The sequence below is a fragment of the Cibotium barometz genome, chromosome 49 (assembly GCF_041138505.1).
Source record: "Cibotium barometz isolate CiBa-2024 chromosome 49, ASM4113850v1, whole genome shotgun sequence".
Lineage (NCBI taxonomy): Eukaryota > Viridiplantae > Streptophyta > Polypodiopsida > Cyatheales > Cibotiaceae > Cibotium > Cibotium barometz.
Window position 1 is genome coordinate 34,123,661 of NC_141094.1, and position 22,709 is coordinate 34,146,369.

Sequence of the window (22,709 nt, forward strand, 5' to 3'; positions counted from 1 at the left end):
TTTCTCTCACCTGACTCACCTAAAAGGTGATGCCTATGTTAAGGGAATGTACCTACTAGACCAACACCCATAGTAAATGAGCCTTCTAACCTTAGAACAAAGCATTCTAAGGTACCACTAAGGATACACGAAGGTTTGCACTAAGAATGGATGTTAGATCACTTAAATTCTAACGCTCCTCAAACCCACCAAGCCTCCGGTCCTAGCAACTCAACAAAGGGATCCCCAATTAAGAAGGCTAGATGCCTTCAGATCCATCTCAAGAGTGGAGATTTAGTAAGAAATGAGCCAATGAAACACATCCATGAGTGGAGGATCAGTGGAACACCGAGAAACATGAGCTGTCACAGTAGCAGTCCTCCGAACTCTAAATTCACCGATTGGCTCCATAAGCAGTACCTTAAATTTTATAAAGAAGGCATTTAATTGCCTTACCTTTGGGTTCAACGCCAATGAAGGAGCGGGAGAAAGACCTAAAACCTCAAGTTTTTCTCCCATAGGAAGTGGTTAAACCATGCTCGCCGATGCCACAATGTTTCAAACATTGGTGGCGATCCTAAGCTGGCTTTATCCTAAGCAGACCATGACCATTAACTAGCTCAATAACTTCAGCTACAAATGAGACATGTCTCTTTTACCATATCACTAGGGATATATGTTCCACCATACAAAAAATGATAAGTGCACACAACACAAGTAGGAATCTTACTCTCCACAAGAGCCCACTATAGAAGTGTATTTACGATGGAACCAAGTTTCAATTCTTCTCCATTTGGATGAGGAACAAGGAACATGGGAAAGGGTAAAGAGCCAATGTCAAGGACTATCTCCTTATAAAAAGATCCACAATGCATTCACAAAACGTAACCTCAACCGTAGTGAGTCTATAGCCTCAAGGCCAAAGCTGGTGGATGAAAAGTGCCATTAGAAACCGCGCAGCCAACCCCATAGGGTAAGAGATCCCATATCTTAAAACAGAGGTTCTTGCCCGTAACCACCTCCTTACCTTTCACCATCGCGTGAACACATAGAAGACATGTTGAGGATGGCGTTCAAAATGGGAAGGGGGATTGTGACCAACTGTTATATGTACATTATGTGTGCTATGTTATATACACATTATGTGTGCATATACTAGGAGGCTAACCCACATTAGACTTGTGGGAGCATGGGAACAAGGTCTAGTGGAGCATTAGGGTCAGGCATCCAAGGGTCACACATGAGGAATGGAAAGTCAAGAGTCACTTGAGAGCCCTCCTATATAATAGGGGCATGGAGCACACTCAAGGGAGCTTGGAAGCTTGGAGGCTTGGAGGCTTATGCTATGGTCTCTTGTGTAGAGGTCCATATCTACTCATCTACCATTTCACACTTTAGCTACATGCTATTGGATTGGAGTTATACCTCTTGATGGTATGGGACATCAAGGTAGAGATATGATGTATTTTATTTATTATTCATGTGTGCATCCCTTGGGCTCAGGGGTGGTTGGGTGGTTGAGTTTATGCCTGATTTATGCATGTTTATGCATAACAATTATCTAGAGAGATCTTAGGGTTTTAACAGTGGTATCAGAGCAATCTCTATTTAGTGGTTATTGATTTTTTTAGTAAATTTTAATATTTACTAATAAAATGTTATTTTTTGTTGATTTGTGTTGATGAATTGCACGTGGATCATCGATATGGTGATTGAAACGTGTGTAACTACAATTCAATGGACGAATCGACGTTGCGGGGGAATACCATGAGTTCATGCTATTTTTCTCTATTTTTTATGGTTAAAATCAAGCATTAATGGAATTTTTTACAAAAATACCATAAAGTTTATGGTGGATATTTTTGTAGAATGGATTCCCTGAATTTTTTAGAATTTTTAGAAATTTTTTTCTAATTTTTTAGGAATTTTTTGAGCATTTTTATGATTAAAAATGTATTTTTATACATTTTTGCGGGTTTTTTCCGCGGGAATGCGATCAAATTTCTGTCAATTTCTACTGAAATTCAGTAGGGGACAGCGTGTTGATGCATGAATTGCTCTCTCGTGTGCATGGGGTTCTCTCCGCCTCTCAAATCTGATCTTTCTTTCTCTTTTCCGTGTGAAAAATCTCTTTAAAATGATTTTTTTAACATTAATCATAATTAATGATAATTATGATTAAGATATGTTAATTAAAAAGTTAATCAAAGGATTAAGTTAATCTATGATTAACAGAGAAGGGAGGAGGAAAGAGAATGGAAGGAAGAAGAGGGAGAGGAAAGAAGGAGAGGAGGGAGTTTCTCTCCCTCCCTCAGTTTTTCTGCGCACAGGCGGGGGGGGACTGCGCGTTGCAGCCGGGCGAAAAAAACGCCCCCCTTAAAAAAATCAAAATCTAATAAGCTAAAAATCTTATTTTCATATTTTTTTATTTTGTAAAAAAAATAAGATTTTTTTTATTAAAAAAAAGCTTTTAGAGATTTTTCAAGAAAAAAGCTTGGGAAAAAAGCCTTTAAAAATTCAAAAAAATGGAATTTGAGGTTAAAAAATCTCTGAAAAATTCCTGGAAATTTCTTATTGAAAAATTTTTGGCTTTTTATCTTCCGAAAAACCTTTGGCTTTCCGTTTTCCCGAAACCTTTTGGCTTTCCGAATTCCGGAAAAACTTTTGACCTTCCGTATTCCGGAAACCTTTGACCTTTCACATTCCGATTTTTTTTTGGTCTTTTCATTTTCCCAAAACTTTTGGCCTTCTGTATTCCGGGAAAACTGTTGGAATTCCGAAATTTTTTGACCGTTCGTATTCTAAATGCATTCGGGGTTGATTAAAAATTTCAAAAAATTCCTGAAAATTAGTGAAAAATTAGACAAAGGTTATTTTAAATTTTGAAAAAATGTGGGGTTGGTGTTTGGCACGTGGTGTGTCCATTCGGGCGCCCGTGACCATTCAAATTCCTTTAAAATTATATTTTTTGACCTAAAAAATTAGAAAAATTCATTAAAATTAAAAATTTTCATTGGATTTAAGAATTGTCGGGCGGAATTGGAAATTTCGTGAACGATGGGATTCTCAGGAAAAATTAAGAATATTTTGAAATTATTTTTAGAAATCCTAAAAATTGGTATTTTTTAAATATCAATGGTATTTTGGTAAATTTAATTGCTAAAAATTTTCTGGAAAAATATAGGTTTGGAATGCCATAAGATAGGTTTGGTGGACTTCAAAATTATTATATTTTGAGGCCTTGTAAAATTTAGAAAAAATCATGATAATTTTTTTTTTGAGAATTTAATATTTTCGAGAGTTATTTAATGTTGAAGTACGTTCTTTGATGCTGGCATTAGATAGATGCGAGTTATTCGCATATTATTAATACGATTATATCTCATATTAATGGATATTTATGTTTAGATTAATTCTAAACAATGTATTCATGATTTTTTACCATGATTTAGCCATTCTTTTTGGACATGTTCCTGAATTTCTTTTGATGGCTATAATTTACGTTCAAAGTGTGTTTCACCTTTGACACTTTTCCATGATAATTTATTTTGGCACTTAATAAAGTGTGGTTTGTGCTTAATTTCTTAAGCCTAAGATAATTCTATCATGGGTCAGTTGATCGGTCTGTTTTGGTGGATTTTATTGGATGTTTTCCAAGTTTTATATGGACTCATCAGGTTCTGCCTAGTTCACTTATGTCTAGGGTTTTCTTATTGAGTGCTACACACATGTGTTTCACTTTCTCACTTTGGAGTCTTATTTGAACAACACAACGTTCATATACTCCGGATTGATGAGTTGGCTACCAATTTTAATGCTTCTTTTGGCATGATTAATGTCCATTAGATGGTATGCATTGATTCTTATGATCAACTATGTTATTTATGGATTGAAGGAGCTTCTATGCTTTTATCCATGGTTTTATAAGGATCTTTTGATCTTTTGAATATTTACATGTGCTTTGAAGGTAGCATTTGCCTTCGTTCTTTGCACATAATTTTGGAGTATATTTCTTATACTCTTGTATATATTCCAACTCGGATACCTAGTTGCTTATATATCTAGGTGAGTTATTTTTCTACCCTAACTTTATTGTGTTTTGGGTAGTTATCATTAGAAAGGCGCCAATAATTCAATTTCTTTTCTAATGATCTACTCAGAAGGAGTTATTCCTTGATGTAGTCTCAAGTATATAGAGACAGGTTTAGTATGTGAAAGTCTGGATAAGGCCATCTTATTCCTTTTATACAAGATTTTATTCATATTTTCCTAGACGGCATACTAGGGAGTTTCAAATTGTTAAGGTATGTATGGGTGGTATCATGGTGGAATGGGACGCTAGTGCTTTGCTTACATCACTTAGCATGTTGACCTCAATATTCATAGACAATCTTATTTTCTAAATTCACTAGAAGTTATAGTGTGGGCATTCTCTAGATAAACTTCTTTTATCTATAGTCTGCATGTTATGATGAGGGCAATCTCATCGGCATTTTCACTTGTTGAAATCTCTTTCTTTAAAGTTCAAACAAGTTTATCTTGTTGTGTTCGGATAAGGAAATTTGGATTCTTTCTTTGTTGGCATTTCTTTCTCTAGTTCCGTATTTTAGGTGATTTACACAATCAACCTGATAGGTTTACGGATGGACATATGTACTCCTCGAGACGTAAATGACTCTATGTTGATATGGGTAAAACGAGACATCGATTATTCCATATGAAGATGTGGGTATGTCGGGGCACCGATGAATCCCTAGTTTCTGCTGTTATAATGCCATGATTTCCTACTTTATTCCGAAAGGTTTACAACGAAAAAGTTACTTTGAATGTGAATTGTTCTGATCATCCGCAGTAGTCTGATGGGTAAACAGAGTGTATGAATCAAATTGTAGAGGATATGCTTCGTGCATGTCTCTAGAAAATCATCATATTGGGAAATATCTTCCAATGATGGAATTTGCCTATAACAGTTCTAAATTTACGGCTATTATTTTAGTCCGTGCATACTTATGTATGGGTATCAACTCAGGGAACCTATTGATGTCAGTCTTAAGGACATCGAGCTTGATGCATCGAGGGATTTCTTGCGAGATATGCAGGAAATTCTGATCGAAGCTCGGGATTCTATCAGGAGTGCTCATGATAGGGCACGAGTTTATGCTGATAGGGGACGCTCATCTCGGTCTTTTGAACCAGGAGCATTGGTTTATTTTAATATTCCTAAAGATTTTCAAACTTTGTCAATGGAAAAATGCTCGAATTTATCTCCTAGATATTGTAGTCTATTTCGAGTTATATATCGGATTGGCACGGTTGCGTATGAACTAAAACTATCTCCAATTGTTAGAGTTCATCCAGTCTTTCATATCAATAGATTGAAAGGGAAACTGGGAGGTGAGGATGACACAGTCACTCCTTAAGAACTCGTTGAAGTCGATGAATTATCCTATGTTCCACACATGAACCTGATAAGGTACTTGAATTCAGGGAAAGGAAACTTTGTAGTTGACTAATCCCTGAGGTTAAAATTAGGTGGAAAGATAGGGAAATTGAGAATTCGACTTGGGAGTCGGTTGAGATTATTCAGCGCAGTTCTCCTTCTTTTCATTGCAAGAGTGCAATGTTTTGAGAGAGGGAAAGTATGTTATATGTACATTATGTGTGCTATGTTATATACACATTATGTGTGCATATACTAGGAGGCTAACCCACATTAGACTTGTGAGCATGGGAGCATGGGAACAAGGTCTAGTGGAGCATGGGTTAGGACTAACCTTAAGGGTTAAGGTTAGGGTCAGGCATCCAAGGGTCACACATGAGGAATGGAAAGTCAAGAATCACTTTTGAGGGCCCTCCTATATAATAGGGGGGGCATGGGGCACACTCAAGGGAGCTTGGAAGCTTGGAGGCTTGGAGGCTTATGCTATGGTCTCTTGTGTAGAGGTCCATATCTACTCATCTACCATTTCACACTTTAGCTACATGCTATTGGATTGGAGTTATACCTCTTGATGGTATGGGACATCAAGGTAGAGGTATGATGTATTTCATTTATTATTCATGTGTGCATTCCTTGGGGGCCTCTACTATGATCAAAGAATCAAGCAATCTAGGAGGTAAAGTGTGGTTTATGGTCTTTTTTTTTAAATCTCCAAATGATTCTCTCTTCTCAACCCCTCTCAAGCTTGAGAAGCATTCAATTGAATGGTTTTTTAATACAATTGAAGTTCTTTAATGAATTGTAGTGATAAAAGTGATAAAAACACATAAATTTTTATTTATGCTTAAATTAAATGTTTTTTTAAAGCATGTCTCTCTCTCCCCCAAAGAATGGTCATTCCTATGACCTATTCTATATTCCAATGAAGCTTCTCACGAAGCAATCCTCTAATCTAAAAGTAATTTCTATGCTTGTCAAATTGAGGCCAAATAAGTGACTTTTTAATGCTTTTATGCTATTTAATTTATGAAAAAATTAGGAATCAAGTCCATAATTGGATAGTGGTCCAATTAATGGTCATTCGATCATATGATATTACTAAACTTTATGCTTTCAAAATTATTGAGAATTATCAGTAATAGTAGCGGAGCTATGGTAAAATTTCTGAAAATATAACACATAAATTATTTTCATTCATATTATGAAAAGAGGACTTCCTACCATATTCTAGGATTAATCATTCTAGATTAATTAAATGATTCTCATTATAATCATGAAAAATTTGATTTTTATATTTATGCATAAATAGTAATTAGCAAAAGAGGAATTTCTAGTAATTCATTTTTATGTTAAAAGAGGAATTCCTATGACATTTGGAATTCCCTCATTGAGATGGGAAAAGAGAAATTCCTAGCATATTGGAATTAATGAGTATTTTAATTAAATTCAAAGATAAAATTTAGATAAATTTATTTTATCTATAAGAAATATTTAAATGTTAAAAGAGAAATTCCTATGACATTTGGAATTCCCTCATTGAGATGGGAAAACAGAAATTCCTAGCATATTGGAATTAATGAGTATTTTAATTAAATTCAAAGATGAAATTTAGATAAATTTACTTTATCTATGAGAAATATTTAAGCGTTAAAAGAGGAATTCCTATGACATTTGGAATTCCATCATTTAGATGGGAAAAGAAAAATTCCTAGCATATTGAATTTATGGGTATTTTATTTTAGATGAAATTACTTTATGAGAAATAATTGATGATAAAAGGGAAATACCCATGACATTGGAATGCAATTAATTAAATGCAAAAAGAGGAATTCCCATGGTATTTGAGATCCAAGAAATTAAATGGGAAGAAGAGAAAATTTTAGTATAATTCAATTTATGATTATTTATCAAAAGTGAAAATATAGGTAGAATTGATTTCTGTAAATCCCATGAATTCTTCTATTTCAAAAGACGAATATTGAATTTAATTCATTTGAGAAATTGAGAATGAATATGGAACTAGTCGTCGAGAAAAAGAACCTTTAATTAGGCCAAGCAATTGGCAGAAATTTAGAAAAAGTCCCATTATCGAGATCAACCTTGAAAAAGCTATTAAATGGGAATAGCATGTGAATGGATGAGATAAGATGAAAATAGGATGCGATAAGATGTGTATGGGATGTGATAGAATGTGAATGGATGTGATAAGATGTGTATGGGATGTGATAGAATGTGAATGGATGTGATAAGATGATGTGATGGGATGTGATAAGATGACAATAGGATGTGATGTAATGAGAATAGATATAGATGTGTATGTGGAAGAATGGATGTGGATGTGTATGTGGAAGAATGGATGCGGATGTATATGTGGAAGAATGGATATGGATGTGTATGTGGAAGTATGAATGTGGATGTGTATTATGGAAGAATGGAAGGGATGTGTATGTATGGATGTGGATGTGTATGTGGAAGAATGGATGTGGATGTGTATGTGGAAGAATGGATATGGATGTGTATGTGAAAGAATGGATGTGGATGCGTATGTGAAAGGATGTAATGTCGATTCGAGTGAATGGATAAGATGTGATGTGATGTGAATCTGGATGTGAGTGAATGAGATGTGATGTCATATGAATCGGATGTAAACGAATGATATGGGATGTGAATGGATGAGATGTGATGTGATGTGAATCGAGATAAGAATGAATGAGATGAGATGTGAAATGAATGTGATGATGTGTGATGTAAATTGAAATAGATGTGAATGAATGAGGTGTGATGGGATGGGAATATGGGTTGATATGCGAGTGGATGAGATGTGATGAGGGTAAATGAGGAAAGATGTGTTGAGATGAAAAATGATGTAATTGGATGAGAATAGGAATACATATGAATTGGATTTGGATTAAGTAATGTAGACAGATGTGGAACAATGTGAAAGACGAGAGTTCATTATAGAAACTGTATTTATGACCTGTTTTTAAATTACTGTTTTATGTCAATAATGTTGGGGAAGCGGCATAGCAAGGTCGGCCGAGGTCTTGACCAGCCTTGGTTAAATGGTGAGCTTCCGGTGTACGGTGGATGAGGGACCAAGGAAGCGGCCTATGAGTGAAGCGCTAGGTCACCTGCGAAGGATCTTAGAGGGTGCTGACCATACGGTGCTCGGGCTCTGGGTCACCGAAGATACCCACACGTGCGTCGGGGAAGATATTGGAACAAGGAGTAAGAGTTGTTTTCTGAATTTGGGCATGGATCTGGTTGATTGACCTTGCTGGTCCTCAACAGATGAGTCCATGGCTCTTTTATATGGATCCGTTGGTTGATCTTGCTGATCTTCAACGGAGATTCTATTTTTGATATGTGAATATATTGCCGGTTACTATGAGCTAGGAACTATCGCGAAAAGGTCCCTGAGTGGACAGATGTGGTGAGCGTTCAGGTTGCCAATGATGCCATAGATACACCGATGAAGGAATGATTGGAAATAAGGATTCAACCGGATATTTTGGAGGATTATGATCAATGACACTATGATTTCATTAAATGATTGTTTTAAAGATAGCTGAATCTGTGAAAAAGAAAATTTCATATTGGGTGTGTAAGTGATGTGACTGGCGTTAAATTTGCATGAATATCTGGCTAGGGGGCCTAGGAACTCTTTTCCCTAGTACCCGGGACAAAACCTAACCAAATTCCTTATTGGATCCCATCACTACAGTGGTTGGGCGGTTGGCCAAACCATGGGACACTGGATGGGGTTAGATTGGACACTGATGCTCAATTCTGTTATAGTACGATAGATGAAGTAAATCCCGGATAGTAATTGTTCTATGGAAAAAGAATCAACGGTTGTGCCTCTCGATGGGAAAAAAAGCGTTGGTTTCTATGATCCAAGTGCAAGTTTCTTCCTTGATCTCACCAAGTGACTCACAGGTTCGGTCGGATCAGTTTGGTTTTCGTGTTCGGTTTTTGAAGAACCAAGAAATTAGTCTCTTGTCCGGATATCCGTGGGCGAGGCCCCGAGTGAGGGATCGTGCCCCACGCAAGAAGTGCTACTTTCGCTGCTAGCATCCCCCAAATCCATTGAGCGAAGGGGACAGGGATCTTTCAGCTGGTATCAGAGCAAATTGGCTAAAGTGGATCAATTGAAAAGCCAAAAATGTCAAAAAAAATTTTGAAATAACAGTAAAAAGTTGTGATTGTGTGATAAAATTCATACAGATTAATATTTAGAATGAAGATTCATAAAATTGAAAGTGGGTCTTCAGATGAAGTACCGCAATTGTATGGAAATCCCTGACTTGCTTGAGGCCTAGTCATGATGGTATTTACCTTATAATTCCAAGTATCATGACTACTCGTATATACCAAGGGTATAACTGCAGCTCTTTACCGGCAGTATATACGAGTAAATCTAAGACTTGAAATTATAAGCAAAAATGCTATCCAGATGATGAATTTGAATGTGGTTGATATGATTTAAAATTCTGGTTGAGAACTGATGAGTTGATTTGGATTCTGATCGAAAAATGATGATTTCTGAATTTTGGTTGAAATGTAATAAGCTGAGCAAAACCACAATGAGAATGAATGGGGCGAGTCCCTGTGATGATGTTCGTAATTGGAATGATGTTAATGACTTCAACAAATCACTATGGGTGCAACAAAGAGTAAGAAACTTCAATAACATGTCATGTAGGCCACCTATCCAATGTTTCCATTGCAAGGGCCTACACCATGTTGCTGAGTGTCCTCACACAAGTACCCCAAGTCCATCCTTGAATCTAGTGCCAAATCCCAATGTCATTCCATATGGAGGTACATGTTACAAGTGTGGATTCAAATATGTTTTCAAGGATTGTCCCAACACAGAGTGATAATCACCCCATTAGTAGGACCATCAGCCACTTCGGTAAGCCTTAATTGGCTAAGCATACAAAGAGGAATTATTCATATAGTGCCCCTTAATGCTATCACAAGAAGGCTCTAGACCAAGATGAGGGATGTTTCCAAGGTAGCTAAGAAGCAAAAAGCTCAGGCTTTAACCTCAAAGCCAATAGACAAAGAGCTTAAGTTGCAAGCCCTGAAAACTAAAGGACTAGAACCAAAGCTCCAAAAGAAGAAAATCTTGAAGAAGAGCACATGAAAAATGAAATGCAAGATTATTTGTCAAGGGTAAGATGTCATGACAATTGAAAGTGGGTTGGATGATAGCTCTAAGTTTCCTCCCTCATAAAAGCAGAGATAATAGATGATCTCCCGCTCAAACTAGCTCTTTTTAAATACAAGAAACCCATTGTCTACATAAACCTTCCAAAGAAACTTAAAGATTACCCCAACCTCATGTTGAAGAAGGAGCAAATGAAATAAGCCCAAGGAAGGTATAAGTAGAACTATAGCCAATACTCGATTATAAAGTACTAACCTAACCTGAGACTAGCGAGACAAGTTGGATGGCACCAACTATCCCATGTGGGCATATATAATGAGGCATGTATTGGTGGCAAAGAACTTGTGGGTGTATGTATCTAGTGCTGACTTAAGGCATGCTATGCCCGTATCTGCGATGTCAACACATTAGGTGGATCCATTGTCAAAACCATTTAGTCTGGTTCCAATGGAAGTGTACTACCTGTACCTATTCCTCCTATAGCAGAACAACTTAGATGGGATGCTAAAGATGTGCAGGCGCATGCCTTGATTGCTCTCTCTTGCAAATGGCAAGTCATACCTCATATCCGTTCATGTACTTCTTCTAAAGGTGCATGGGATATACTTTCCTCTCTATATCATATCCTTTCCACAATGAAGCTCGAGTTTCCTATCGATGGAAAAAGCTTGACTTGGAGCATTTGATAGAGGGTGAATCTACAGATGCATTATGATCCGTGTTAAGGATCTGAGAGAGTAGTTTCAATCAATATTGACGAGGTGATTCCTGACAATTCTCTTGTCTCTACAATTCTCATTGGCTTGCCTGAATCCTATCAAGGATTTGCTAGCACTCTTTGTCTCCTGACAAAGAGAAATACAGATTTGTACACATTTGATGAGTTGGTTGCTCTTTTGTTATAGGAAGAGCAATCTCGTTCCAATTGGAAGAACATGCTTTCTTTTGATTAGGCTTTTCTTGTCTCCCATTCTAGCAAAGGAATATTTGGGGCTCCTTCTCGTGCTAAACCTAAGGGTAAGCACCAGCCCATTCAGATCCTTCTGAGCCCAAAGAGGAGAAATATGAGAAGAAGAGATGTAAATATTGTGAGAAACTTGGTCATGTCATTGAGGAATGCCAGAAGTGGAAACTGAGTGAGCAAGAGAAGCAATAGCAAGGGCAAGGTCTTGCTGCCACCACCACAGGACAATGCACATGAAGCCAATTTTGTACATGATGACTATGCTTTAATAGTCACATGTTGTGATTTGCTTGCCTCTTGTTTGTCATTGTCGGATGCTGATTGGTACTCTGATTCAAGATTGTCTATGTATTGCTATTGGTGATGTTCCTGGTCACTTATGCATTTAACCTCTCAATTGCCCTATGTCTTGGAGACATACCTTTATGCAGTGATGTTTACTTGCTAAGATGTATTACTTTCTTTCCTAGCTTCTTGTTTGAGTTGCCTCCCCTTTGTAGCTCATTTACATGGATGCTAATGGAGTGACTATGTTACATTGTTTTTAGCTTGGTTGCCTTGTCACTATGCATAATTCAAGGTTTCTTTACATCAATCTATGGAGGATTACACATCTCTTTTATTTTTCCATACTGAGAGGTTATATTATACTCTCATAGTAATGGTTGGATGTATGCCTTTTGCAGCCCCCACTTGATAAATACTTTCACCTTTTTCAACCCACTTACAATGCTAAACATTTGCTATATCAACCCATTTCCATTGTTGATTCCACCTTGTCGACTTGACCAAGGTTTTTTTGTTGATTTATTGGCATTCAATGGACCTTGATAGCTAATTGTTGTTGTCCACATTGGTTACATCTTCATGCTTATTACTGAATCTACTAAGCTCGCTTTGGCTCCGAATTAATATTCTGCTATACTGCTAACAATACTGCTAACAATCAGTCAATTTAGGAGTCCAACTTTTCCATATTTCTCTAGATCTTTCTCTAGATCTGTCACACTTTGATAAGGATGCCATGGGTGATGCATTAACTGAAGAGGATGCAGCCATTCATGATTCCCAGTTGATAAAAGCTGACTCCACTTCTATCAGGTAGGACACGTGCTGCCTTTTGACATGCATATCATTTTGTTAATACAACCCTTATTGCTACCACATGTAATGAGGAATCACTTTATCATTTTGATGCATTGGAGGATGACAATTGGGTTACAACCATGCATTTAGCCTTCCGTTGGTATACTGAGACAATCGACAAGTTCGGCAAAAATTGGCCTTGATGATTTACTCATGGACTGGCATGAGGGGCACATTTTAGCTTTCATCTCGCTGAATTACACCATGCATTTGCTATTACAGACATGGGATTTTTGCATTATTATATGGGTATCCCATTTTCAGAGCAGGCTATCGAATGCCTTTTTATCTTTACACTACCTTGATATTTAGTATGCAGTGTCACAAATTGAGCAAATTCATGCATTGCCGCAGCACTCGACATTGGCAAAGTAGTGAAATGTGTCTTTTGTTACCTTCAAGGCACTCATGACTTTGCATTATTTTATAGTGCAATACGTCTTCTTTACGCTTGTCCACCTACACTAACAGTGAGACTGGGTAGGATTTATGATACTAGGATGTCAACTAGTGGTAAATGTTTCCTTCTTAGCAGTTCATGTATTTCATGGCTCAGTAAGAAGTAGCCAATAGTGGCCACTTTAAGTTGTGAAGCTTAGTATGTACAGGACAGCATCACAAGCTACTCTAGAGTGTCTATGGTCCGCGTCTATTGGCAGATCTTAGTATTAGACAGCAGTCTTCTACTACCATTTTCACTAACAGTTAGAGTGCATTAGCAGTCGCGTGAAATCTATTTTTTTATCATTATCTCAAGGAGAGGCTCCATGCAAGAGAGATTACCTTGACTTATGTTCCTACACAAGCCAATGTGGCAGATGTGTTTACCCGGTCTTTGCTACACCTTGTACACATTCACTTTAGGGGGGGTTGTTAGCCTTAGAAGCCTTGGTTTGTGAACAGCCCTACACACAGGCACTCTTTACTCTCTGACTTATGGCAGAGGTTTTTTCCTCGTGTGAACACACTACACTCCAGTGTGTTAGCCATGCCAACCCTAGGGCTAGGGCCTACTAGTACTTTGCACTCCACACATTCATGATGATCATTATCATCGAGTACTTCCAGCTATCGTTTCTAGTCTCTCTCTCTTACTCTCTGAGTTTGATATACGACTATGTGTTTGTGTGTGCGCAAAGCATCTACTCCCCCATCCAATAGGAGGGGTGGCTACTGACGGAAGCAGTAGAAGTCATGAGCCTTAGCATGCAGTTGTTAGTGGTGCCGAGAGGTGAATGTAGGCGAGTAGAAGGAGCCACAGATGATCTGCAAAGAAACGCAAGGCTTTATTGATGAAGGTAGCCAGAAAGGCTCATGGGTGGCGGCGAAAAGGTGATTGTTGGCGAGCTACCGAGTACTGGGTGCTAAGGAGAAGCCTGTGCTAAGCGACGGAGCACAGAGAGACACAGTGGAGATGGGCATGGAAGCAGTCTCAACGGTCACACTTTGACCTTAATTGGTGGCAGCGTGTGTGCGAAAGAGGACCGACGGTGAAAGCAGTTGTGGCTCTGTGCACCTGTGGAAGTGTCGAAGCAGGAGAGTGCATGCCAGCGTTGGTGGTCACACCATGGGCACTAGCAGTGATGGTTGAGGATAAGAGAAGGTGGTGTAGGTTAGTCCAGATGTGCACCATCCTCTGTAAAAATGCAGCAGATGTTTAACACATAGATGATGAAGCATAACTATGAGACCTGAACAAAAAAACGCAGAGATGGTTATGTTGATGATGGCGGGCAACGAAGACCTATGCTTTGATATCATACTGGCATCCACAAGATCACACATGGAGCTATGAAGGATGAAATATCATCATCATGGTGGAGTGTGTGTGTGTGAGAGAGAGAAGGAGAAGAAGCTCTTTTAACGTCGTAGGAACAATCCCAAGAGACCAAATATGATCTATCCGACGAGAGAGAGAGAGAGAGAGAGAGAGAGAGAGAGAGAGAGAGAGAGAGAAAGAGAGAGAGAGAGAGCGCTCAAGTATGAGAGAGAGATTTCACAACTTGAATGGTACTTATATATAAGAATGAAGGACCCAAGTGCCTGCCCTAGGCCTTATCTTTGACCCTTAGTTAGAGACGGTTCACACGTAATGTGTTCACCCTAGATACAACCTACATCTCACTAAGGCTCAGATAATTCTAACAATGGCATGGTGGAATGCCAATGTGGCATACACGTGTGTAACAAGTGGCACCAACTCAAGGTGATGTGATATATTCATGGTGGATGTTTTGATGACAGACTAATGATGTGGTAATTTAAGTAAGATGGCATCCCTTCCTCCTTGATGATGTGTTAATGCATGTGACATGGCATCTAATGAGGTGGCATGCCATGCCATCAATAATGAGGTGGCATGCCATATCATCAATGATGAGGTGGTATAATGAAGTGGCACATTGAGATAGCACATTGAGGTGGAATGCACGCCATGTGTAGGTGACATGTCAGACACATGGACACATGCATGGACACCTTAGGGGTCTCCACTTAGATTTGGTACATTACCTAACCTAGGTTACCAAACCTAGTTAGACCTAGATTTAGGCTTGGAAGGAAAGAAACTACTCAAATAGTCTAGCTATTTTTACATAAAATGGATGAAAATAGAACTTTTCTTACTCAAATTAAACTTATTTTTTCATAGATTCACCAAGATTAGTACTACTTTCTCACATAAAAATTATTGCATAATGCATCAAAAATAAAAGTTATAATTAATTTACTAATGATGTTCAACTGCTCTAAGACTTTGAATTAAATTTTTAATAGAGATCTCGAAAAATCAAGGAAAAATCTAACTGCTAAAAATGAAATTTAACTATATGGTCACATTGTCCTCATAATTATCTATCCTTGGATCATTCAATCAAGTAAAAGTATATAATTTTTGTTATAAAGATGTGCTGCATAAAAAAAAAACTACTTTTTTGTATGCTTTCAAAACATACAATAATTAATTTAAAAGAAATTACATTATAAAAATTACTCAATAAATCAAGTTAAGATCTCCATTACATACCTTTCTTACATGCACAGTGGGGATGGAATTGGAGTTAACATAAGAAAGTTATTAACATTTTATGATCATATTATCTACCTGTTTAAGTTTGGGAGGACATGCCATATACATTGTATTTGTGACATAGGAAATTTGGTGTTTGAAATTTTTGATATTTGATCGGACCATATGTTTAAGTGCATGATTAATGGTGTGATATCTCATTAGAAGAGCTCAATATCAAATTCCTTTACTAAGTGGGTGAGATTAGCCAATTTTAGTGAAAAAATGATTATTTTTTGCTACAAAAAATCTTTGAAGATGATTCAAAGTGAGGACCGTTATTGTACAACCACCCTAGGAAGAGAAGTAAAAGAAAGAAGAAAGACATCTTACCTTTTCTTAGTGGAAGATTAAGGTATAAGCAAAAATAGGTTCAAAAAGTGGCAATTCTAAAAGAAAGAGGTTCTAAAAAGAACACCTAAAAGTTTGACATGGTAACCTTTTTTTGAAAACTCTTCCTAGTGGCCAAGTTTTATCAATGCTTATATTAGCACTTATATCAATGCATATATTAGCACTCATAATGGTGCTTTATTGATGCTTCATAACACTTATAGTCTTGTAGAAAACATGCCACTTTTGTGGCTTTTAGAGACTGTTGTAAAAGAACTAATTTCTCTTCAAGTTTATTGTTTCAGAAAACTCTTACTAGGAAATGCTTCTCACAATTCTTTTCATTCCTAATGTTATGTTGTCATGATCTGACTAGCCACAAATGTGGTGTAAGGAGCACCTGAGATGAATTGTTTTACATCCCCATGTTGTTTTTCTCTCCACTCTCCTTTCTTTTTATCTCCCAAAATATTTAGGTTGTCTCTCACTCAAATGGTGCAATCAAATGTTAGAATTCGAATGTTCGAGCTATACAAACTTAGCAATCAAATATAGTGGTGAACCCATTGGCCTTGAGCTGCTCATATATGAGAACTCCCTTTAAAAACAACCCTAGGCCCATCAAGATCTCTCTATATTTGGAGCTAAAAATTTCCATTCCATTTGCAAGTGTGGGATGCCATATACCCAACCACAAAGTAAAAGTAAACTCCATTTGTGCTTGTATTGTTTATGAACAATTAGTGTGATATTTAAGGCACTCAATTATGCTTCACCCATTGCTTGATGAAGGCATGTTGCTTTTTTTCCCCTACCTTGAGAAAACAAAGGCCTTAGTGGAATTCCAAAAATTGGCAACCTACTAAAACCCTTAAAAATAAAAATAAAAACCTCATTAAATACTATTGACAAGAGAGTGATTCTTCTTTTTACAATTTAGCAAGTGATTATTTTATTAAAATAGCACATAGAAATCTTGATTCTCACTTTTCCATATATTGGACCCCTAAAGTGACTCTCTCTCTCTCTCTCTCTCTCTCTCTCTCTCTCTCTCTCTCTCTCTCTCTCTCCCCCTTTGCCCCCTTTGTAGTCCTAAAGCCTAATATCTAGACTCTCATAATCTTTCGCATCCCCCATGGGCCCCTCTTATTTAACTCTCTTCCACACACTCTATGTTTGTATTTTTTGTAGCCCACTAAACTCTATGGCTTCTAGACCAATGTGCAAGCGTGTGTAGGCAAGCGTGTGTAGGCAGGAGTTGTTTGCGTCTACTACAAAAATCTCCATGGAAGGCATTTTAAAAGAGACATCTTAACTTGTTTTTATCTTTAAAAAAATATATTGAATCCTTTAGTCTTATACTTCATGTCCCCATGGTTGTTGAGAAGTTTGATGAGAACCTTATCATATGGTTTGGGCTTAAAATTATTTCACATGCATTTATGTTACATATAAATGTGAAGAATCAACAAGGGAACTAGGAGCCGTCCTACCTTTGTGTAAAGGAAAGGGAAAAAACACAATTGTATTGATGAATGCGGTTTGATACATGAAGTCTATATTAATGGCTTGCTTAATGGTTAGGGTTAAATGCTAAGGCTATTTAAGGGGAGGTTTAACTTGATAATGTAAGCAGAGGTAAAATGAAATGAAAAGAAAAGGGGGACAGACAAGCAAGCGTAGCTTTTAAAATAAGTGGAGGTCGGGGTGCGCAATCCCGAGACTCGTTTTTCCTTTATTGCCGGTTTAGTCGATCGAGGGAAATCGTGCAGTGTGCATGTGCACGTTCATTAGAAGCTCAAGCTTGCTTTTAGGGGTGGTGGTTGGTTTTGGTTGGTTGGTTGGTGGCAATGGAAGCTTGATGAAGGTAATCGATCCCAAGATCCTCCTATGAATAAGCTCACGATCTTGATGTGTGCCAAGCCGTTACGCACCAACTTCCACGCTAGAGATACCAACAAAGAGGGCACATCCATCTTTTGCCCACTTGGCATGTGCCCATTGGTAAAATGTGCAAATGTGGGCACTGGGCACACACTTCCATGTTGCCATGGTATGTGCACACTGCATATAGTAATTTGGAATAGTTCCTCCTAATGATGTCCTAGCCTGTGCACGTGTGGGCACTAGACACACATTTCTATGGTGCCATGGTGGTGATAAATAGATGTGTATGATGTGGCAATAATTTGGAACAGTTTCTCTTAATGATGTCCTAGCTTGTGCACATGTGGGCACTCGGCACACATTTCCACGGTGCCATGGCGGTGGTAAATAGATGTGCATGATGTGGCAGTAATTTGGAACAACTCCTCCTAATGATGTCCATGATGTCCTAGCTTGTGCACATGTGGGCACCGGGCACACATTTTCATGGTGCCGTGGTGGTGGGAAATAGATGTGCATGGTGTGGGAGTAATTTGGAACAATTGCTCTTAATGATGTCCCACACCATGCACATCTATTTCCCACCACCACGGCACACATTTTCATGGTGCCGTGGTGGTGGAAAATAGATGTGCATGGTGTGGGAGTAATTTGGAACAATTGCTCTTAATGATGTCCATGATGTCCTAGCTAAATGATAGGAGTTTGTACCTCTAGAGTCTAGGCACACAAGTTCCATCTCGGGGGTTCAGTCCATAAATGATGTCCATGATGTCCTAGCTGAATGATAGGAGTTTGTACCTCTAGAGTCTAGGCACACAAGTTCCATCTCGGGGGTTCAGTCCATAAATATCCCGGGGGGTTCACCTAAAAGTATGTAAGTGTAGCACGTCAGTTCATCTAAGAGGGGTATTTAAATTCCAAAAAGTTACAGATTTACATATACAGGAGGGGATTTTTTATCCAATTTTGAAAAAAAGTTGTAAGTTTCTTAAGAAAGAGGGGTCATTTTATTAGCCTGTGACATGTAAGTAGAGGGGTTTTTTTATTACCTCTTGAACGCACGTGATATGCAACATTTTTTAAAGGTGAACCCCCCGAGATAAATATGTAAGCATAGCACGTGGGTTCAACAGAAGGGATTTTTAAAATCTCCTTTTTACATATTTTTTACATACAGAAGTGTACCATTTAAATGGGGTATTTACAGGTTGAATAGAAAAAGGGTGTGTTTTATTCATGAAAAATTCACAAATAAGGGATTTTTAAAGTCGTGATATAGAGAGTTTACATATAGTGAACCCCCCAAGATTTCCATTGAACTCAAACTCTTTTTTCTTTGAAAACAACACCCAAGGATTTTCACATTCACAAAAGCCTAGCCACTTTTTACCCAAGGCATATCGATTTAAGAGCTCAATTTAGTAATGTGTGAGCTCTATCCTCTTATCCACGATGTATTGGTCTTGTGGTCCTTGTAGGCACACTTGTAATCAAGTAAAGAGCTTGGTTTAATCAAGTGTAAGCTCTAGATCCTCCTATCCAAGAGGTTTTGATCTTGTGGTGCTTGTTGGTGAACATGCAAGGTGTAAAGATGAATTTGAATATTGTTTGGCAATTTTTGCAAGTTCATATGCTTATTATTACTATTCTCCCTGATTAACCAACATGAAAAGTATGCCTTATTCCATCAATGTTTGATGATAGCCTCTCTATTGAGTTCTCCCATTTTTTGCCGCATTACATCAATATATAGCAAAGCCTACTAGCTATCTTTTTACATTCTTATAAGTGTTTCCTTGCCCATGTTTAAACCTAATTAACATGCAACCGAATTGTTTTAATTTAATGTTTTAAAGGGTCTTGTCTCCTTAATGTGTATACTATCTCCAAGGAAGGCATCTATTGCCATTCACCACCACTGATGGACAGTATCCCATCTCCTCTCACAAGGAATACAGAGTGAGCAACTTATGCTTCAATCTAGCGAGGAAACATGATACACTACAATGATCAAAGTTTGAGGAAACATGATACACTACAATGATCAAAGTTTGAGGAAACATGATACACTACAATCTAGCTTGAGGAAACAAGATACACTACAAGAAGAAAATTTTAAGCGGTAGAATATTTCACACACAATATATTGTACATGAGCTTACACATATAGCTCAAGGTTTGGGGTGCCAAAGGAATTGATTATATTTTTAGAAGGTAATGGCATATAAGGAAAATCTCTCGAACTTTAAAGATTAGTCCACTTTGCATTTATGCACTTCATTTTAAACATATTAACATGGAGTTTAATTTAATAATATAAACTTGTATGGGGTACATTGCGTCTAAAAATACATTATAAGCTCCACATCATCTGTAGTTGTGGTGTATAGTTCATGATAAGATTTGTCCTTTAATTTGTCTTTTAATTTTCTTTCTTACTTTAATAATATAAACTTCTATGGGGCACATTGCATCTAAAAATACATTATAAGCTCCACATCATCTATGGCTGTGGGTATAGTTCATGATAAGATTTGTCCTTTAGTTTGTCTTTTAATTTTCTTGCTTAATAAATTGCAAAAATATATGGGTTATTTATAATATAAAAGGTGGTCCTTGTTTAACTAGAATAAACTAATATAAGGATTAACACATGGCCAAATGTGGTGCAAGAACGTGGCAACCAACCTTAGGTGCAAGAATCCATGTTCATTTAGAGTGTAAAAGGTGGTCCTTGTATGACTACAATAAGTTAATATAGGGTTCAACACATGGCCATGATGTGGTGCAAGAGTGTGGTGCAACACATGGCCATAATGTGGTGCAAGAGTGTGGTAACCAAGCCTCACATGTAGGAAATCACATTCACTCTACTAATGTAATGATAGGGCTACTCTTAATGATAATGTCTTGACCAATGCCCAAGTTAGAAAATGTTAAAGTAGATTATGTGAAACATTTAGCATAAGATATATTTTAAATAAACATCAAATTTTTTATAATAAAGTTTTGTTAAAACTAAGAAAGATTTTATATGCATTTAAAGGAAATCATTGTTTTATATTATGTAGAGAAGGGACCAATTTAAAGGTCCATTAAGTATAAACAAAGCACATTCACATGTAGGAAACCACATTCACTACACTAATGTAATGATAGGGCTACTCTTAATGACAATGTGTCCAATACCCAAGTTAGAAAATGTAAAAGTAGACTATGTGAAACATTTAGCACAAGTGATATTTTGAGTAAACAACAACTTTTTTATAATAAAGTTTTGTTAAAGCTACAAAAGATTTATATGCATTTAAAGAAAATCATTGTTTTATATTATGTAGAGAAGGGACCAATTCAATTAAGGTCTATTAAGTATAAAGAGAAAGGCCAAACCAACAACATGCAACCATTTATGGCACTATCAACAATGAGCTCCTTACCGAACTAGATTAACATTTTGTAGTCGTGCTAGCAATTTTAGTCCTAAAAACATGTTTCATGTTCACACATTATGTATGTCAAACTAATTTGGTTTGTTTTGTAAATCAATCCCATTCACTATTTCTAGTGGCACATACCCCATATCAAGCTAAAGTCTTCATTAACAACATTGATTATAGCGCTATTACATGAAAATTTGAAAGAAATGTCAACAAAATACTCATAATTCAAGGAGATTTTTGCCTTATATTGATTTTTAAGCTTTAACAGATTAATTGACTAATGAGAAACTAGAGTTGTTGATCAATAACATACATTACAAATAACTACATGGACAAATGGCAAGAAAAAGGTATTAGAATGTATATTTCCTTATACTAATGCTTAGCTATCATCTTAATTAAGAGAGACCTAGTAATAAGGTTAATGATTTGCACTCTACATAGGAAAGGGAAGGTCAAGTAGTACAATAGGCTTCTTTGTTGCACAACAAGCTATATTGACTTATCAAACATGTTTTCTATTTTCTTAATTTACATGAAACTTGTTTTTCTCTTTTATGTCAATAAGTGATGAATATAAATAAGAAAGCATAGAATTTTCATGACATAATGGGACCATCAATAAGTGATTTGACTTATCAAACATGTTTTCTATTTTCTTAATTTACATGAAACTTGTTTTTCTCTTTTATGTCAATAAGTGATGAATATAAATAAGAAAGCATAGAATTTTCATGACATAATGGGACCATCAATAAGTGATTCAATAAACAAGAATTTTTACAAGGTTCTTGATATCATGCTTTAGCTGACACATGGTGTTTCTAACAAGGTCCTTCATATCATGCTTTAGTTGACACATAGTGTTTCACTAGCTCAATTAAGCATTTGTGGTAAGTCCTCACTTTTTGATGGATAACATTTTACGAGCTAGGATTCTAAAGAGGTGGAATCTTTTTGTAAAACTTCCAAGGAGTGTCAAGAGTTGTTTTACATAGAGAACCATATAAACACTCTCAAGACCTCATCAACAACCAAACATAGAGAACCATACAAGCATTATTTGTAAGCATCCAAGAAGTTTAAAGAGTTGATTTACATAGAGAACCATATAAACATTCTCTACACCTCAGCAACAAACATCAATGCACATGTCATGAAAATTGGCTATATTCCAAGGTTCCATTTCTTATTTTCTCATGTTTCTTTGAATTCATCAAGTTGTACCACAACTCTTCCCTATCATACTTGTATTATAACAAGATCCATCTACT